The sequence below is a fragment of the Macaca mulatta genome, chromosome X (genome assembly GCF_049350105.2).
Source record: "Macaca mulatta isolate MMU2019108-1 chromosome X, T2T-MMU8v2.0, whole genome shotgun sequence".
NCBI classification, from domain to species: Eukaryota; Metazoa; Chordata; class Mammalia; order Primates; family Cercopithecidae; genus Macaca; species Macaca mulatta.
The window spans coordinates 147,429,212-147,447,853 of record NC_133426.1 but is presented as its reverse complement, the minus strand read 5'-3'; the positions used below and the strand labels follow the sequence as shown (position 1 = coordinate 147,447,853).

The window sequence follows — 18,642 nt, the reverse complement described above, 5'->3', positions numbered from 1 at the left end:
GACTGTTACACCTAATTATTGTGGCAATATTTAACTCACAGAAGGGAACTGACCAAAGATAAGAAGAAGATGCCCCTTATGTATCCCACATGAGATTAGGAAGAAGGAAGCTAGAAAAGAGAATTATAAGGAGGGATTCGAGGCTCAGAGAGCCCAAGACACTCGCCCAACGTTGTAGACGAGGAAATTATGAAACTATGACTACAATTCAGGAATGTCTGATTCCAACTCCACGTTCTTTTTGCTGTATCAACCTGTATGGTCTCAGAGGAGTCAACCTGATATTCCTGAAGAGTTCAGAATGGAGATGAGCTCTGAAAGGTACCGAAGTCTCCAGGCACCAGGGACCAGAACTCATATTCTGTGGCTGATCATGTATGAAGAAGTGCAACTTATATCACCCACTGGCTTTCTAGGGGAACTCTATATTTCTCTTTGGGGCACATATTTTTTAAAATGTAGGTAGTATGGGAACATCAGAGTTTGGAAATCAGACAGGTTTGGATTTGAATCCCAGATACGCAATTTACTTACTATGCATGTTTCAGCAATTGACTTAAACCTGGATGCACTTCAGTTTTGTCATCTATGAAATGGACAAACTTTACCTTGCTGGTTTGTTCAGGGGATGGCTAAACTTAGGCATCTTTCCCATAGTAGGTGCTCAATAAGTGTTAGCTCCTCCCTACTTCTTATCACAAGGGCACTGCTATCTATAAAATGAACCTTCATACACAAAAATTAGAGAACAACAACAACAATAACAATAACAAAATCTTCCTCCAGGCGTGAATTTTGTTTCCCTTAAGAGTAACAAAATACTGTCTTTATTATAAACAAATATATATTGCACCTCTCTTTTTTTCATCTTTCTTACTTCAAATTTATATTTACCGTCTGTATTAGTTAGTTCTTGTACTACTATAACAACATACCTGAGACTGGGTAGTGTATAATGAAAAGGGGTTTAATTGATGCACAGTTCTACAAGCAGTACAGGAGGCATAGCTGGGGAGGCCTCAGGAAACTTACAATCATGGCAGAAGGTGAAGAGGAAGGAGGTGCATCTTCACATGGCCGGCAGGAAAATAAGAGACAGGGGGAGGTGCTACACACTTTTACAACAACCAGATCTTGTGAGAAGTCACTCACTATCACAAGGACAGCAGAAAGGAAGTTGGTTCCCATGATTAAATCACCTTCTACCTGGCCCCTCCTCCAACTCTGTGAATTACAGTTTGTCATGAGATTTTGGATTTGTCACCTTTCTAATTTCCTCCTGAATTCATGTGGCACCTCAACTACTACTCTGCAGTATTTCTGCCAAGACTGGACAAAGGGTAACATGAGTGAGGTACTGGGGAAGAATCCCATTTCCTCTGCATCATAAATCTTGCCATAATGTTAGCCTAAAGATTGAATTCCAACAGCAGGGAAAGAAGGTGGAAAAGAATAATTTTTATTGATCTCTTCCCTCCGCAATGTTCTTTCTTCCTTCAGTTCGGCAGCAGTCATGTCAAGGGTAGTGGTGGAAAAATAAATGGCTTCTCTCTGTGATCTATGTTTTATAACATCTCTGTACTCCTCTTTCTTCCTCCCTTTTTACTAGATTTCCAGAAGAAAAGCAAAGATGAGAGATTAGTATAGTGATTTGAGTGTCAAACATAAAAATAAACATTGGTTCCGTGTAGACTATAATAATAATAGTAATAGTAACAATAATGGCCAGCATTGTTCAAGCTTTTAGAATGTGTCAGGTATTATTCTAAGGCCCTTACACCTATTAACTCATTGAATCTTCACACAAATTCTATTGAATAGGCACTAGTATTATTCCTATTTTATAGGAAAGAAAAAATGTCTCTGACTATAACATTGAATTTATCTATTTCTTGCTGTAACTTCTATCAGTTGTTGAATCATGCCTTTTGATGCTCTGTTTGTAGGTGCATACACGTTAAGATTTCTGTCTTAGTCCATTCAGGCTGCTATAACAAAAAAGCATGCATTGGATGGTTTATAAGCAGGCATTAGTCTCATACTTCTGGAGACTGGGAAGTCCAAGATCAAGGTGCTGATAAATTCAGTGTCCAGAGAGGGCCTCTTCCTGTTTTGTTGGCCCCTGACTTTTAGCTGTGTCCTCAAGTGGTGGAAGGGGGAAGGAATCTCACTGGCGTCTTCTTATAAGGTCACTAATCCCATTTATGACACCTCAGTCCTCCTGATCTAATCACCCACCAAAGGCCACACTTCCTAATACCCTCTATTTGGGGATTAGGATTGCAACATTTAAATTGTGTGTTGAGGGAGGGTGGGGCAGGGACATAAACATTCAGACCATAGCAGATTGTTATGTCTTCTTGGATAACTGACTCCGTTATCATTATATAATTATTCAATTTATCCATGATACCTTACCTTGCCCTGTTGTCTGCTCTGTCTGAAATTAATAGAGATAGTCCCACTTTCTTTTGATTAGTGGTAGCATGGCATATCTTTATTTTTATTTATTTTATTATTATTATTATTTTTTTGAGATGGAGTTTCACTCTTGTCGCCCAGGCTGGAGTGCAATGGTGCATTCTTGGCTCACTGCAACCTCCGCCTCCTGGGTTCAAGCGATTCTCCTGCCTCAGCCTCCTGAGTAGATGGGATTACAGGTGCCCGCCACCATGCCTGGCTAATTTTTTTTGTATTGTTAGTAGAGACAGTGTTTCACCCACCAACATGCCTGGCTATTTTTTTTTTTTTTTTTTTTTTTTTTGTATTGTTAGTAGAGACAGGATTTCACCACATTGGCCAGGCTGGTCTCGAACTCCTGACCTCAGGTGATCTGCCCACCTCGGTCTCCCAAAGTGCTGGGATTACAGGCATGAGCCACCGCGCCTGGCCGGCATATCTTTCTATATCTGTTTACTTTTAACCTACAAGTGTCTTTATATTTAAAGTGAGTTTCTTGTAAAAAGCATATGGCTGGGTTTTGTTTTATGATACACTATGACAATATCTGTCTTTTAATTGCTATATTTAGACCATTGATGTTTAAATGATTATTGATACAGGTGGGTAACATTTAACACATTTGCAACTGTTTTCTCTTTGTTGCCTATGTTCTGTTTCTATTTTTGTCTCCCACACTTTTTCTGCCTTTTGTAGTTATAACTAAATATTTATATGATTTCATTTTCTCTCCTTTATTAATATGTTAGTTATAGTCCTTCTTAATCTTTTCTTAGTGGTTCCCCTAAAGTTGCAATGTATGTTTACAACCAATCCAGGTCCACTTTCAAATAACACTATACCACTTCATGGATAATGACAGTAACTTAAAATAATAAAATAATCCGAATTCCTCCATCTTGTCCTTTGCAACATTGCTATCGTTTATTTTACTTATACATAAGCATATAAATACACAAGTATATACACTTAAATACATTGTTTCTATTATTTTTTAAACAAACCATTATAGGTTATATCAATTACAAATAAGAAAAATAAAAGCTTTTATTTTACTTTTACTTATTCATTCTCTAATTTCTTTATGTGAATCCAAGTGTCTGATCTATATTATTTTCCTTCTCCCTGAATAACTTTTAACATTTCTTTCAAAGCAAGTCTTCTGGCAACAAATTCTCTAAATTTTTGTTTGTTTAAGAAAGTCTTTATTTCTCTTTCACTTGTGAAGGATAATTTTATAGGATTCAAAATTCTAGGTTGATGAAGTTGTTTTTCTATCAAAACTTTAAATATTTCACTCCACTCTCTTCTTGCTTGCCTGGTTTCTGAGAAGTCAAGTGTAATTCTTGTCTTTGATCCTATATAGATGTTTTTTGTTTATTATGGCTTGTCTCAAGACTCTTATCTTTGATTTTCTGCAGTTTGAAAATGGTATGCATGCCTGCGCATGGTGGCTCACGCCTATAATCCCAGCACTTTGGGAGGCCAAGGCGGGTGGATCACCTGAGGTCAAGAGTTTGAGACCAACCTGGTCAACATGGTAAAACCCCATCTCTAGTAAAAATACAAAAATTAGCCAGGCATGGAGTGGGCACCTGTAATCCCAATTACTCGGGAGGCTGAGGCAGGAGAATCGCTTGAACCCAGGAGACGGAGTTTGCAGTGAGCCAAGATTGTGCCACTGCACTCCAGCCTGGGTGACAGAGTAAGACCCTGTCTTTAAAAAAAAAAAAAAAAGGTATGCCTATGTGTATTTTTGTTTTAATTTTTATTTTTGGCTTTTATCCTGCTTGGTTCTCCAAGCTTACTGGATATGTGGTTTGGTGTCTGACATTAACTTGGGGAAATTCTCAGTTATTATTCTGTCACACATTTCTTCCATCCCTGTCTCTCTTTCTTTTCCTTCTGAGATCCTCATTATGTGTATGCTATACCTCTCATAGTTGCCCCACAGTTCCTGGATATTCTGTTCTGGGGGTTGTTTTTCAGTATTTTTTTTCTTTTTTCTTTTTTCTTTTTAGTTTTGAAAGTGTCTATTACATACCCTCAAGCTCAGAGATTATTTCCTCAGCTGCATCCAGTCTACTAATGTGGCCGTCACAGGCATTCTTCATTTCTGTTGCAGTGTCTTTGATCGCTAGCGTTTCTTTTAAATGCTTTCTCAGAATTTCTATCTCTCTGCTTACATTATCTAGCTGTTCTTGCATGTTGTCTACTTTTCCCATTAAAGCTCTTAGTACAATAATAAGTATTTTCAAAAAAAGTACTGGTCTGATAATGCCACCATTCCTGCTATATTTAAATTTTGTTCTGATGTTTGTTCAATCTCTTCAAACTGTATGTTTCGCCAGTAATATCCTTGTAATGTTTTGTTGAAAGATGAACATAGTGTACTAGGTGAGAGAAACTGCAATAAATAGGCTCTGAATAATGTAGTGGTGTGTGTTTGAAGGTGGCGTGTGAAGTGTTCTATAGCTTTATGATTAACTTTGTCTTTTGGTGAACCTGTGCCCCTAGACTGTGAACTTAGCCAGTACTTCTTAGCTTCTTCCTGCTTAGATAGGACGGAATGTTTATAGTGGTGAGAGCTGAGCATCTCCCTTTCCTCACATGAAAGGCTAGAGGGAGCTGGAATTGGGTATTTTCCTTCCCACAAGTAGGTTAGGTTTTGAAATAATCCCAGCAGGTTAGACTCTTGTAAAATACTGTAGTTTCTCCTAAGGACATTCCTTGTGAAGAAGAACAAAATGCTTTGGTGTATTTCGGAATGGTTCTTTTTCTAAAGCATGAGGGGATTCTTCTGATGCTCATTATGAAGACCCAATAGAGCTCCAAAAGGTAAAAACTCACAAAGTGTAAGGGCAACCATATAACTGAAGTTTTTAACTTTCAGATTTGTCCACTCTGAGCCTCCAGCATTCACCAATTACAGTTGATGTTTTCTTACTATGGCATTGGTTCTTGTGGAGGTTTATGCTTTCGGGTTTCTGCTCTAGTAAGCTGTGATTCCCTTTGTGTGCCTGCTTCTGTCTCCAATTCTGGGGGCGGCAATTTACCCTGTGACCTCACTTCTCTGATGAATCTAAAAACCGAAGAATAGTTGTTGATTTTCCCTTTTGTTCAGCTCTTTACATGTTGATAGGAAGGAGTAACAACTTCCAAGCTCCTTATGTGTTGGACCAGACACCAGAAGTGGTAGAAATTAAAATGAACAGAATAGTGTTAAGAACATATCCAAGGTTATACACCCAAGAAGTAATGAATCCAGACTCAAAACTAGTGTCAAAGCCCACTGTCAACCACTGCCCCAAGCTGATCTCAGACCACTCTGCTATACTTAAGAAGCGTATATTGGTTATATGTGGGCTCTAGAGCTAGATTCTTTAGGCATGAATCCAGTTCCATCGATTTTATTAGTTGTATGACTTTTTGCATAAGTCTGTCGTAGGTATTAAGTGAGTTGGTTTCTGAAATGCACTTAACAACAGTGACTGCAAGTGAGAAAGCACTCACTGAATGGTGGCAGCTTTGGGTATTGCATGGAAGAGCCAGCATTTTCATCCCTCAAATACCACGAAAAATGCACAGGTGTGGTATGGTGAATTTGTAGCACCTCTTCTGGAAATTTGGGTGGAAGAGATTTCCAAAGCATCTGTTTTCTTGAAATGCTGCACCCTATATAGTTTCTTGCTCTTCAAAGTCTTAAACCAACAACATTGGCATCTCCTGGGAGCTAGTAAAACAATGAAAATTCTCAAGTCTCATCCCAGACCATTTGGATCAGAATCTGCATTTTAACAAGATTCCCAGGTGATTAATTGGTGCAGTTTAAGACTCTGAGATAGCATAGTAGTTAAGAGCACAGGCTTTGAATTCAGACTCATGTGCATCAGAAGCTAAGCTCTGTCAATTACAAGCTCTATAATCTATGAGCAGTTTTCTTAACTATCTATGCCTAATTTCCTCAGCTGTAAAATTGGAATAGTAATAATACCTCTCTCATAGGGCGGTTGAGAAGATTGGCACACAGTAGGTGCTCAGTAAACACATGTTATAGCTACACTGCTACCATTATCATCAAAGTGTCAAGGCTGAAACAGGACAGGTGAAAAGCTGTCCCCATGAAGTCAGCATATAGGGGAAAGAGGACACTTGAGGATGGATCAAGTCTAGAGGGTTAGAGTCCAGATTACTGTATTCAACTACGGTGGAGAGCAGAGTATTATCACAAGGAATGCTTAGATCACATGTGAAACAAAAAGGGCATAGAGTTGAAACTGTGAGGCAAAGGCACGAGGACAAGAACAAGTAGAAGATTAGAAGGAAGGACAAAGAGAGAACTAAGTAGGAAGAGTGACTGCTGGTTCAGAGAGAAAACCTAGTCTCCAGCACTGGTACAACCATGTGGTATGATTGCGTTCTCATGCACTTGGATCACATGGCCAGAATAATAAAGGGAGCTCCTTAAAGGTACTATATGGGCTCCAGCAGCACCACTCCCCACCCCCCAAAACAACACACACCTGGTTTAAAAGACCCCCAAGGACATCGATCCATCTCATCTACTGTATCCTTAATGCATCCCAGGAACAATTATCTAAAGCGGAGTTTCGCTGGATGCAAGAGGAGGAATTCATTCCCCATTTCCATACATTTACTCTTTCATTTCTGCCTTGGAGCGCATGAGACTTGACCATCATTAAACAAAACACTTTTTTGAGTGTGCAATCCAAGGAGCTATTTTCCCCCAACCTAGTGGGCTGAAAAATATTTATTCTTCCTGAAGGATGGAATGAAGCCTCCATGGTTTAGCTTCTTGCAATAACACTCCCTAAGGGTTAATGTGCTATTAATATGGCAAAAAAGGAAAAAACCCTTTTAAACAGCAGCTTATGCTTCTTTTTGATTTCTCTCCTGCAAAAGCTGATTTACTGTGTGTTTCTTCCATCTGGCAGGAAGCTAATCTGAATATGAATCAATCTTTGCAAAAATAACTGCAGGAAATTTTAGACATTCATAACTTTCCAAAGTTTTTTTTTTTTTTTTTTTACTTTAACAATAGCATTTTTGTCATTCTTTCAGTTGTGCAGTTTTTCAATTGAAATGAAGTATGACTATTTAAGGAATTCTGCCACCTCATCCTGAATGCCTCCTTTACTGTTATAGATTCACATTGCTCATCTTCTAGATATTTGCACATAAATGAGTAATTGCTGTTAATCCCAAAAAGTTTTAATATTGAGGGGAAAACAGATTAATGTGATGTTCCCAACTAGATAAGCAAAATAACAAAAAAGATAATTCTCAAATATCTAATTCTTCTTTCCTTGTAGTATATTTTGTAATAATGATGTTTTCTTCTAACACTAGTTGTACCAATTACTATTTCTGGAGTTGCTAAACAAAATGGGACAAGAAAAAGCTATCTTATAAATCTAGACTGGAGTCCTTAACAAGTAACTTGGCATTTTCAAAATCATTGCTTCTCAATCTTTGCCCCATTGTAGTATACCTTAAAAATAATGTTTGTACAGCATACTAAGGTAAATAGATGAGGCTACTTGGGCAGAAAATGACTGGCCCAGGGACCCCAGCTGCCCCAGGTCCCATCAAACCACCCCAACGCTTGGGGAATAAATATTTCATTACACCCACAGCCATTTTCACCAAGCACACAAGCTCTGCTCATGACAACCCTGTTCCTCTGAACTTAGAATTGGTGAAGGAATGGGCCAGGCATTGGTGGCTCACACCTGTAATCCCAGTACTTTGGGAGGCTGAGGTGGGCAGATCATGATTTCGAGACCAGCCAGACCAACATGGTGAAACCCCGTCTCTACTACAAATACAAAAATTAGCTGGGCGTGGTGGTGCGTGCCTGTAATCCCAGCTACTCAGGAGGCTGAGGCAGGAGAATTGCTTGAACCTGGGAGGTGGAGTTTTCAGTGAGCCGAGATCACACCACTGCACTCCAGCCTGGGCAACAGAGTGAGACTCCATTTCAAAAAAAAAAAAAAAATTGGTGAAGGAAAATGTGTACCATTAGAAAATTGAAGTCACATCATCCAGACTAAGGGAGTGTCTTTGGCAGAATTTCCAGACAAAGGCTATGTGGCCAAGTCACTCCACTTTATACTGACTTGTCAAGTATGACTGGCTAGCCTAGCATTTTCTATGAAACTGTGTTTCATAGAATGCTAGTATTCCATGAGATATTATTGGACACTAAAGCAATTTCCCTCCTGTGGTCAAATAATTTTGAGATTTAGTGGGTTAAATGTATTTCATTATTATAAGACTTTCTGAAGTTTTTCACATCCTAATGTGATTTGTGAATTTCCAAAAAAATAAGATAGAGCTGATTGGCAACATATGTTTGTGCAAGTTGTTCACTGTACAACTCTAGAGGCAAATATTCACGTTGTAGCCTATTATATGACATTCATTCATGTAGTGTACAACCTCTACATGGCAGCACTAGAATGTAGTATGCAATATTTTCCATACATATTTGACCATGGGACGTTGTCGAGAATACTTGTTAATGTCTACTAGAGCACATTTGGTTCTACATCAACTCCACCGATCATCTTTTTCGTTTTGCTACCTTTCCAGCATTCTTTGTTCTAAGTAACTCTACTCCTTTTTATCAAACAGATTGTGCTTTCTCTCACCCCTGTGAGGAAAGAACATGGTCTTTGATGTCACCCCAGCCTGAGTTCAATACCAGCTCTGCCACTTATTTACCAGCTCTGGGCCTTGGTACTATCTGCAAAATAGAAATAGTATCATGCACATTACAGGGTGGTTGTGTGGATTAAATGAGCAAGCAATTGTAAAGGCCCAGTACAGACCCAGACACAGAGGAATACATGTTGATTATCCCTTATCTTAAATGCTTGGGACCAGAAGTGTTTCGATTTTTTTATTTCTTTTGGATTTTGGAATATTTCCATTGTATTTACCAGTCAAGAATACCTAATTCAAATATCTGAAATCCAAAAAGCATTTTCTTTGAGCACCATGTTGGTGCTCAAAAAGTTTCAGATTTTGGAGTATTACAGATTTGGTGTGTTCAACCTGTATACAACAAGTGTTCCTCTTCACCATCAGTGCTTTTGCTAAAATTCCCACTGTCTGCAATGCCTTTCTGTGCTCAGTCTGTCCTTGAAGGAATATCTCATTTACAAAGCCTTCCTGATGCAGCTACTCCCTTCTTCAAACCTCTGTAGCACCTTGTAGGTCATTCAAAGATATATTCTAGCACATTATTTCTGATAGAATAATTTTGACCAATTTCTCATCTCCCTTGCTTGAGTGTGAAATCTTGACGGCAGCAACATTGTCTTGTTCACCTTTGATCCTCAACGGAACCTGGGAATATCTTAGGTACTCAGTAGATGTTTGTATAATCTAGTGAAATAAAAATCATAAAGTAGCTGGCAGGTAGCCACAATATTTTTCACTGAAGAGGTGATGATAATAGCTCTTCTGGGCTGACTGGATGCACATAATAGTCTGAGCAAAAATTTGTCTACTGGTTTGCATAGACAGACACAGCAAATCATAAAGATAAATTTTGCATAGCACAAAGAAGACATAGAGGTTTAAATTGCACAAATGTACTGTATAATTAACATCTTCTATAGAGTAAAGGCCTTGAAGCATAGATTTGATGATTAATCTCATAATTGATTAAAAATTCAAAAATAAAGCAAATACTTTAGAACAGAGTCCCAGACTCAAAGATCGATATACATAAAATCCCTCTTCCTTAAGTTATCTTCAACTGCTAACCTATACTAAACACTAAGCTAAGCCTCTTTAGAAATTTCTATTAAGATGATGCATTTGCTTACATTACAATATGTACTGTTCTGAGTATACGTAGACAGCCCATTTTTACATCAATAAAATATGAATTATCTGTACCCAACGTTATATTTTATTCAGGTTCACCTGCTAAAATATTTTTAAATGAGACATATATGTCCAAAATAAGTTGCACATTAGCTTTTCAAGTAACATTTTGTTATGAAGATTTAAGGTAAATGCAAACAATCTCGTAAAGTGGGGCTACATTTATCAACAGGAATTAGATACTTTAGGAAGAAAATTCAAGATCAAGAACATCTTTTTAAACAATGTCAAAGGGACTTTCTAAAAAAATTACCTAGTTAAGACATACAGTTCAATTTCTTAACAAATGTTTTGGCCCTGGACACCTTATTTGGAGAGCAATTTATCAGAGAAGTACAAAATTATTGTTCATAACTTCCATAACAACTGATTAATTTATATAACAACATGATATCAAAATGCCCCCATACAATGTGTCAATAATAATAATGTATAAGCATATGAATTGTTTTAAGGTATAAATCCAGAGAGTTGCAGGCTTTATTCAATAATTTAACAGTTATATTTGAAAATATATATAGTGTGTGGACACAACCCTTAAAGCAAGGAAACAATCGATTATTAAAGTAGTCATTTCAGGACAAATAAAGAAAGATGCTATTGTATTTGTTGCTTTTTTTTATTTTTTATTTTTTATTTATTTATTTGAGATGGAGTTTCACTCTTGTTGCCCAGGCTGGAGTGCAATGGCATGATCTCGGCTCACTGCAACCTCTGCCTCCCAGGTTTAAGTGATTCTCTACTTCAGCCTTCTGAGTAGTTGGGATTACAGGCATGTGCCACCACGCCCGGCTAATTTTTGTATTTTTAGTAGAGATGGCGTTTCACCATTTGTCCAAGCTGGTCTTGAACTCCCGACCTCATGATCCACCTGCCTCAGCCTACAAAGTGCTGGGATTACAGGCGTGAGCCACCATGCCTGGCCAGGACAGCCATTATTAAAACCACAATTGACAAGGAAATTTTGGTTACTTCTGTAGCATACAACAATTTAATATAAAAATTATAATTAATAACATATACAAGTTATATCAGAATTATAAGAGTTTCCCATAATTTTGGAACACATATCAATAACATTTATATAAATACAGCCCAAAGAAAGTCAAACACCATTTTATATATGACAATGCTTCTTGTATGATTTTTATACCAAATAAGACAAATATGTCTCTTTTGAACTTCAGAGGATTAATATCAAAAAATTAATGAGGAATCAAGTCAGAATTTGACTTTGGAAAGTTTGTCAAACATAAAAAGTTTAAAATGCTTGATATCACGAAAGAGGGTCATGAGTCATTGTAAAATAAGTCATTCATTTAACCAAAGCAATAACTCAAAGATTTCAAAAAAAAAAAAAGGTGAACATCTTTATTCTTTGAGAGAGGAGACTTAATATCCCAAACAATAAGCCCTAATAAAAACAGGATGTGGCAAATTAAATTTTTTTTTGAAATTTTACGATAAAAGTTTAATCATCTTGACTACAAAATAGAATTTCTATAAACCTTGTAACTTTTATAATTTTGCATTAAGGAGTGAGTTAATGCTCCAAGAAAATCTAGTTAAACTGACAAAGCAACCTAGATGCTGGTTTTGCTTTAGTGTGCCTTTGATATTAATGGTTAATTCCTAGAGAAACTGAACTACTTTTCTCTTAATATCAGCCCTTACAATCTCACATGCCCACCTCTTCCACAATAGTCCTTGGGCCTTGAGGAGTTGAATAGTTTTAATTTCTGGTCCTGCATCTCATGAACGCAGTTTACTTTGATTAGCATCTTCTACTGGGCCTGAAGATAAGGCTATAATTGCTGTCAGTGTTTAAGATATAGCATGACTTTGTGTCCTTTTTAGACCAAAGAGTCAAAGCCCTAAAACTCAATGGCACAAGAACTTTAAAAGCACATACAGAAAGTTACACAGATGTAATAACCTTAAGTAAAAGAAATTTTATTTTTTTTCTAAGCAATCCCAAAGCTTATAATAATGACATAGGAATTATTTCAATAAAATGTAAAATCGCTTAGGCCAGTTACCAACAAGCAAAATAAAAGACCATCTGCAGTGTACAGAATATTATGTTGGAAGAAAACACTTTTTTAGACCTTTAAGAAAAAATTTTTGGCCTGGCATGGGGACTCATGCCTGTAATCCTAGCACTTTGGGAGGCTGAAACAGGTGGATCACTTGAGGTCAGGAGTTCGAGACCAGCCTGGCCAACACGGTGAAACCCTGTCTCTACTAAAAATACAAAAATTAGCCCGGCGTGGTGGCAGGAGAATTGCTTGAACCTGGAAGGGGAAGGTTGCAGTGAGCCAAGATTGTGCCACTGCACTCCAGCCTGGGTGACAGAGTGAGACCTCACCTCAAAACAAAACAAAAACAACAACAACAACAACAAAAATTTTAGCATCAGGCCACAACAGACAGAACACAAGAGAAAAAAAAAAACTTATATGAGCTGAAAATGAGTTGAAAGAGACAGTTATTATTTTGCACCTTTTAAAAGGGGAGAGTAAGCCGAAAATGGCGAGATATGATAAAAGTTAAACTTTGGGTTAAAAAAATTAAAATAATTTATTAAGAGTAAATCAATCCCTTAAGAAAATTTTATTGTTCTAATGAATTTTTTAGTGTTTTTTTAATATCATAACCTAAATGTAGAAAGACTATTATAAATAATTTCCCTTTAATTATAGACAACTTTATACAAATCATTTATGACAGCTTGGACTTCCTGTTTTATCCCTTCCTCTTTCTTTTCTCCTTTGAGATAGAGTCTTGCTCTGTTGCCCAAGCTAGAGTTGTGCAGTGGCGCCATCTCGGCTCCCTGCAACCTCCACCTCCCATGTATAAGCAATTCTCCCGCCTCAGCCTCCAGAGTAACTGGGACTACAGGCACGTGCCACCACGCCTGGCTCATTTTTGTATTTTTAGTAGAGACAGGGTTTTGCCATGTTGGCCAGGCTGGTCTCGAACTCCTGACCTCAGGTGTTCCATCCACCTCGGCCTCACAAAGTGCTGGAATTACAAGCATGAACCAACATGCCCAGCCTTCCTTTTTCTTAAATAACCAGTTATTTTAGAACAAAAATTTACCATACAAGATTCTTTCTCAGATAAAATTATTTTCCTTTTAACCTTTTGTGCCAAAAATGCCTCTTCATAATTTCCTTCACATTGTTCTTATTCACTGATTACCTAATTTCATAAATAACTTTTAAATAAGCTTTGAATTAGACAAAAAGTATTTTCCTTTAAGATCACATTTCTTTTTTACAGAAAAATGTTTTCCTATAATTAAAAAAATTGGAAATGACCCAGACATTTAATAAATATCTATTATTTAGCTTAATACAACTTTGGATTTTAAATTATATGACAAGATTATCTATAAGCACTTATTTTATTACATTTGTGTAATTAATTGATTTTTTAATAGTTTACCTAGATTACTTATGAAAACTGTGATAGTTCTCATTTAAAGTTATTTCCTTTTTAACCATTTTTATAACCTGTGAATTTCAGGTTTTCCTGAGTAAGAACATTAAGATTAGATAAAGGGTCATTTTTTTGTTTGTTTGTTTTGCCAATAACTCAGGATTTAGCTATTTTCATTAACCAAACAATATTAAATTCCTTACTTATTAAATTTTACATAAACAAAGATAATTCTCATTTGAGCTGCATTCATAGCTTTAGAAACCTTATGCCAGATTTTGACATCTAGCAGAGATTAATATATGTTGACAATTCCAAAGCCATTTCTAATTTAATTTCACTAAAATTTTTAAAACCAGCTTTTTTATTGAGATTTGCTTAAGTCACATGAACTTGAAAAAGCATTTGGCTTAAAGTTTCTGTTTTTCTGAAAAGCATTAGATTTAAGTGCCTTTGTTAAGCCAATTAATTAGAGCTCTTTTATATATTTTTAGTAGTGAAACATCATATACATGACACATAAATACATAGATGTATTAGACATGTAGAAAGAAGTAGATCTTATAAATTCATAAGACCTTTTTTTTTCCTCCTATTTTAGACTTACAATTTCTTCATAACCTATTTTATTGCCCTAGGCAATTGTCAGCTAGATAGCCCTAAATTTGCATATTAAAGGAACCCTTAGGTAAAAAAAAATCAGATAGTGAAATTTACATCTCAAAGCACAGAGAGAAAGAGTCTGGTGGTGTTAGAGGGAGATTAAAGATGGATGCCAAATCAAACACCAAATTATAGAAATATATTATAGGATTGTATGAGGAGACCAGTTTTATTTAGATAGGGACTACCTAGCTTTTAACTGGATCTCTGAGCTGTGGGCAGAGCCCACACTGAATCCTAGATCTCCAAAAAAAGAGAATTACTATGAGGCTAGACCAAGCGATGCTTTTACAGTGCACTTTTTTTTTTTTTAACAAAGACATTTCTAAGTGTCCAAGCTACTTTCTTCCTTAATAATCCAAGAGTAGCCTCTGTTGTAATAACTGCTTTAGTCAAAAAATCAAGTAACACAATACAAAAGCAAGCATCTTAAGATCTGAGATGAACTTGTCTGTTTACACTCTTGGGAAAAAACAGAGGTTTCTCCCCAAAAGGGAGTGTGGCATCTTCTCTGTTTTCTTTAAGGAACCCAGGCAATTGTAAACTATTTTACGTCCATCATGCAGCAGAGGGTAGCAAAACAAAGGAGAGACAGCAGAAGTAAATGAAGAAAACAGAATATAGTCATCTGAGAAGAAAAAAATCTTTTGCTCAATAAAGACAAGGTCCTAGGAGAGAAGATGTAGAAAATAGAAAAGTTTCTCTTCAAAACTCATCTTGGTTTAAAAATAAAATAATAGACACTAGGAATAATAGCTCCTTACTCTAAAACCTCCTATCTACTACTAGTTCTTACACTTTAGCCCAGTTAGTTGCTTTGGCTTACTCAGGCATGTCTGGACAGGCCCAGGTAAGTCTTAGCTCATAGTTTATGCCCCTTCCTTATTTGAAATGTTACTGCTTCCTTAAACCTTTCATAAGCAACTTCCTTTTCTTCTTTGTTCTCCCTTGCACTTACCTGTTTAGGAAAGTTTTAGGTTATTAGCAAATTGGGTATCAGTTTAAGACTGAGGTCCAGTTCCAGCCAGTGGATGCAGGACACAGCAGTAAGGCTGACCCAAATGTATAAAGGATAAATATGTCTGCTTTTCCTTTGTTCAGGTGTGCTCTCACCATTGTTTGATCTGCGAGGGGCACCCTTTCTGCAGAAAGTAAAGATTGCCTTGCTGAGAGATCCTTTGTCTTGTCTTTATGGCACTGATTATCTAACAGAAGAAAAAATAAAGACCTTTTAATACAAATGCACTTGTGCACACATACACACACACACACACCTCGGATGTTAGCTTTTAATTAAGCTGACTTTTAACCCTTGAGCTCCTTTAAAAAAACTTTCTAAATCTCATTACCGTATTTTAGCTAGGAAAAATTGCTGATGTTTCAAAAGTAACAAGTATCAAACCAGAAAGGACTTGATTTAGGAAGCAAACCCAGGCTGTTGTGGTGGAAAAAAAAGAAGGCAGAACCTTAGCTGTGAAACTTCTGCATGGGGCGACAGCCTTACTCTTTCAGTTTGGCCTGGCTAGCAAAAAGGTGGCCTTGTTATGTACATAAAGCCCCTTAAGTTCTCAAAATCAAAACTATTTATTTTCTTTTTCTTTTGCTGGCCATTTTTCTTCCCAAGCCCTCCCTACCTTTTGTGGGAATTCAGCCACTTCAGAGGCCTTGTTCCTCATAATTTTGAACTTTCCTTTAGATTTGATCAAGTTGGATTGTTTCCCAATGAAAAAAAAAAACAGAAACAAATAACAGCAAAAAAAAAAAAAAGTTAATCAAAACACAAAGTATCACAAAATTTATATGATTACTGAGCACTCTAATGGTAAGGAGAAATTAAGACCAGCTCATTGTTAATCTTAACTTTGGACAAGACAAAACCCCTACTGAGCTACTTACCTAGTGATGGGTCTCAGGCTGAAGGCTGCTGTCTATCATCCTAGAAGCAGGAAAAAACTCAAACTCATCTTCTGTGCTGACAGCAAGGTCAAACTCCATAAAGGAAGTATCCGCCTTCCATTGTCATGGAAGCAGGAAAGCTTGCCTTTCTTGTTGAAAGCAAGTAAATCTTCAGAAAAGAAGTTGTGCAGCCAAATAAACTTTAGATCGCAACCACATTTTTGGAGATCAGGGATTCTTTGGAGGGGTGGCTTTCAGGCCTCAGCAAATTGTCCTATTGGTTTTAGCCATAAAGATAGCTCAAGCTGATACCAAGTATCAGTAGAAGGTTTGTCAAAGATCAGGGGCACCTATACTCAGAATCCCTTTGTGGTTACCAAACATGAACCCCAAATAGCTGAGACAGGTCTCAGTCAATTTTGAAAATTAATTTTGCCAAGATTAAGGATGCACCCATGACGCAGCCTCAGGAAGTCCTGATGATACAGACAGGAGACAGGAAAATACTGGGTAGAAGAGGGTGGTTCCCCAGCAAAAGCCCCACCCTCAAGCCTGGAAACCCATGGCCCTAAATGGGAACAGGCATTCCTGTTTTCATGCCTAAAAGTTGCCTTTTGACCTGCCACACCCCGCTATGCTGTACCTATATAAACGCCAAACCCTAGGCTCCACAATCAGACGAGCAGAGGAACAGAAAAACAGAAGAATGGCAGAGAAGGAGAGAAGAGAAGGAGCATCTGAACATTGAGAGAAGTTCAGCTGGGGACAGCAAATCTCCAGGGGAAGATCATCTTCCCACTCCATCTCCCTTTCAGCTCCCCATCCATCCCACTGAAAGCCACCCTGACCACTCAATAAAACCCCCACATTCACCATCCTTCAAATCGATGTGTGACCTGATTTTTCCTGGATGCCAGACAGGAGTTTGGGATACAGAAAGCTGTCACACTGGCTCTCTGCCCTTGTGAAAAGACAGAGGGTCCATTAAGCTGTTTAACGCTTAAGCCATCCATGGATGGCAAAGCTAAAAGAGCACACTGTAATATGTACCCACTTGGGCTTTGGGCTTCACAGGCACCCACCCCTGGATGCTGCCATGGGTCTAGAGCCCAGGGTTGCTTGCCCCAGCTTCTGCACCTGCCCGTCTGCATGTTCGCCTTCCCATGAGGGGTTTGAACATGCATGGCAGCCAGAGGAGCCGCACGCCTATCACATATCCTGAGAGGGAGATCAGAGAACTCTCCCGTTTCACTGAGATGTGTGCCCAGTGTGCTCCTGGGCACAGTTTACTTTTATACATTTTAGGGAGACACGAAACACCAGTCAATACATGTACATTGGTTTAGTCCAGTAAGACCAGACAACTCGAAGTGGGGGTTTCCAGGTTAGAAGTAGATAAAAGACAAAAGATTGCATTATTTTGAGTCCTTGGTCGGCCATCCAGTGAATACACAATTTAGCCTGGCTCTGTGAATCTGCATTTTTCATAAACAATAGGGAAGAGGAAGCAATCAGATATGCATTTGTCTCAGGTGAGCCTCAGAGGGATGACTTTGAATAGAATGGGAGGTAGGTTTGCCCTAACCAGTTCCCAGCTTGACTTTTCCCTTTAGCTCAGTGATTTAGGGGCCCCAAGATTTATTTTCTTTTTACAAGGAATATTTCATGCAGGCCAAAGTAAGGCCCAGAAAAGAGAATAGGCAAACCTACCTAGGATGCAGGGAACAGGACATGCAAAGGCAAAGAGGGCAAAAAGTGCAATGTGTTTCCAAAAGAGTAAAGATCTTGAACTGGCAGGAGCAAGAAAACCTGCAGCACACAGCTATGATGGAAGTTAGGGCTGCAATAGTAGGAAGGGCCAAAATGCGAAAAGCCTAGGACTTACTTTCCACAATGAGGAGCTAGTATTTGTGTTTTTGCACAGGACTGACTCACAAGACTCTTCTGGAGGCTGTTTAGAAGGAGACAATAGTGAATGAGAAAACAGAAGACTGTTGTATGTGGCCCGGGTGAAACGTTATGCAGATCTAAATTAAGGTATGATTCAGAGTCGAACCCCTTTATAATCCTGTTTTTCTGAGACAATGTGTTCTGAATTGAAAACTACTGAAGTTATTGAATGTTATATTTGGTATTCAATACTTGGTACTGATTACATTTGATAGTTGTCATTAGCCCATATGCTAAAACAAACGCTGTAATGTAACTGTGTCATATTTAGTGCAAGTCAGAAACAAAATGAGAAAGAAATGTTAAGTA

At 37.8% G+C, this 18,642-nt stretch overlaps 1 long non-coding RNA gene across 1 annotated transcript in view; it reads left to right on the top strand.

Annotated features, from left to right (window-relative positions):
- LOC144338494 (uncharacterized) overlaps positions 1-18,421 on the top strand; it is a 261,222-nt gene extending 242,801 nt beyond the window's left edge. Inside the window, exon 3 of the long non-coding RNA XR_013412711.1 lies at positions 18,308-18,421. This is a non-coding gene — a long non-coding RNA (uncharacterized LOC144338494). The remainder of the gene's footprint in view (positions 1-18,307) is intronic.
- Positions 18,422-18,642: the final 221 nt, after the last annotated feature.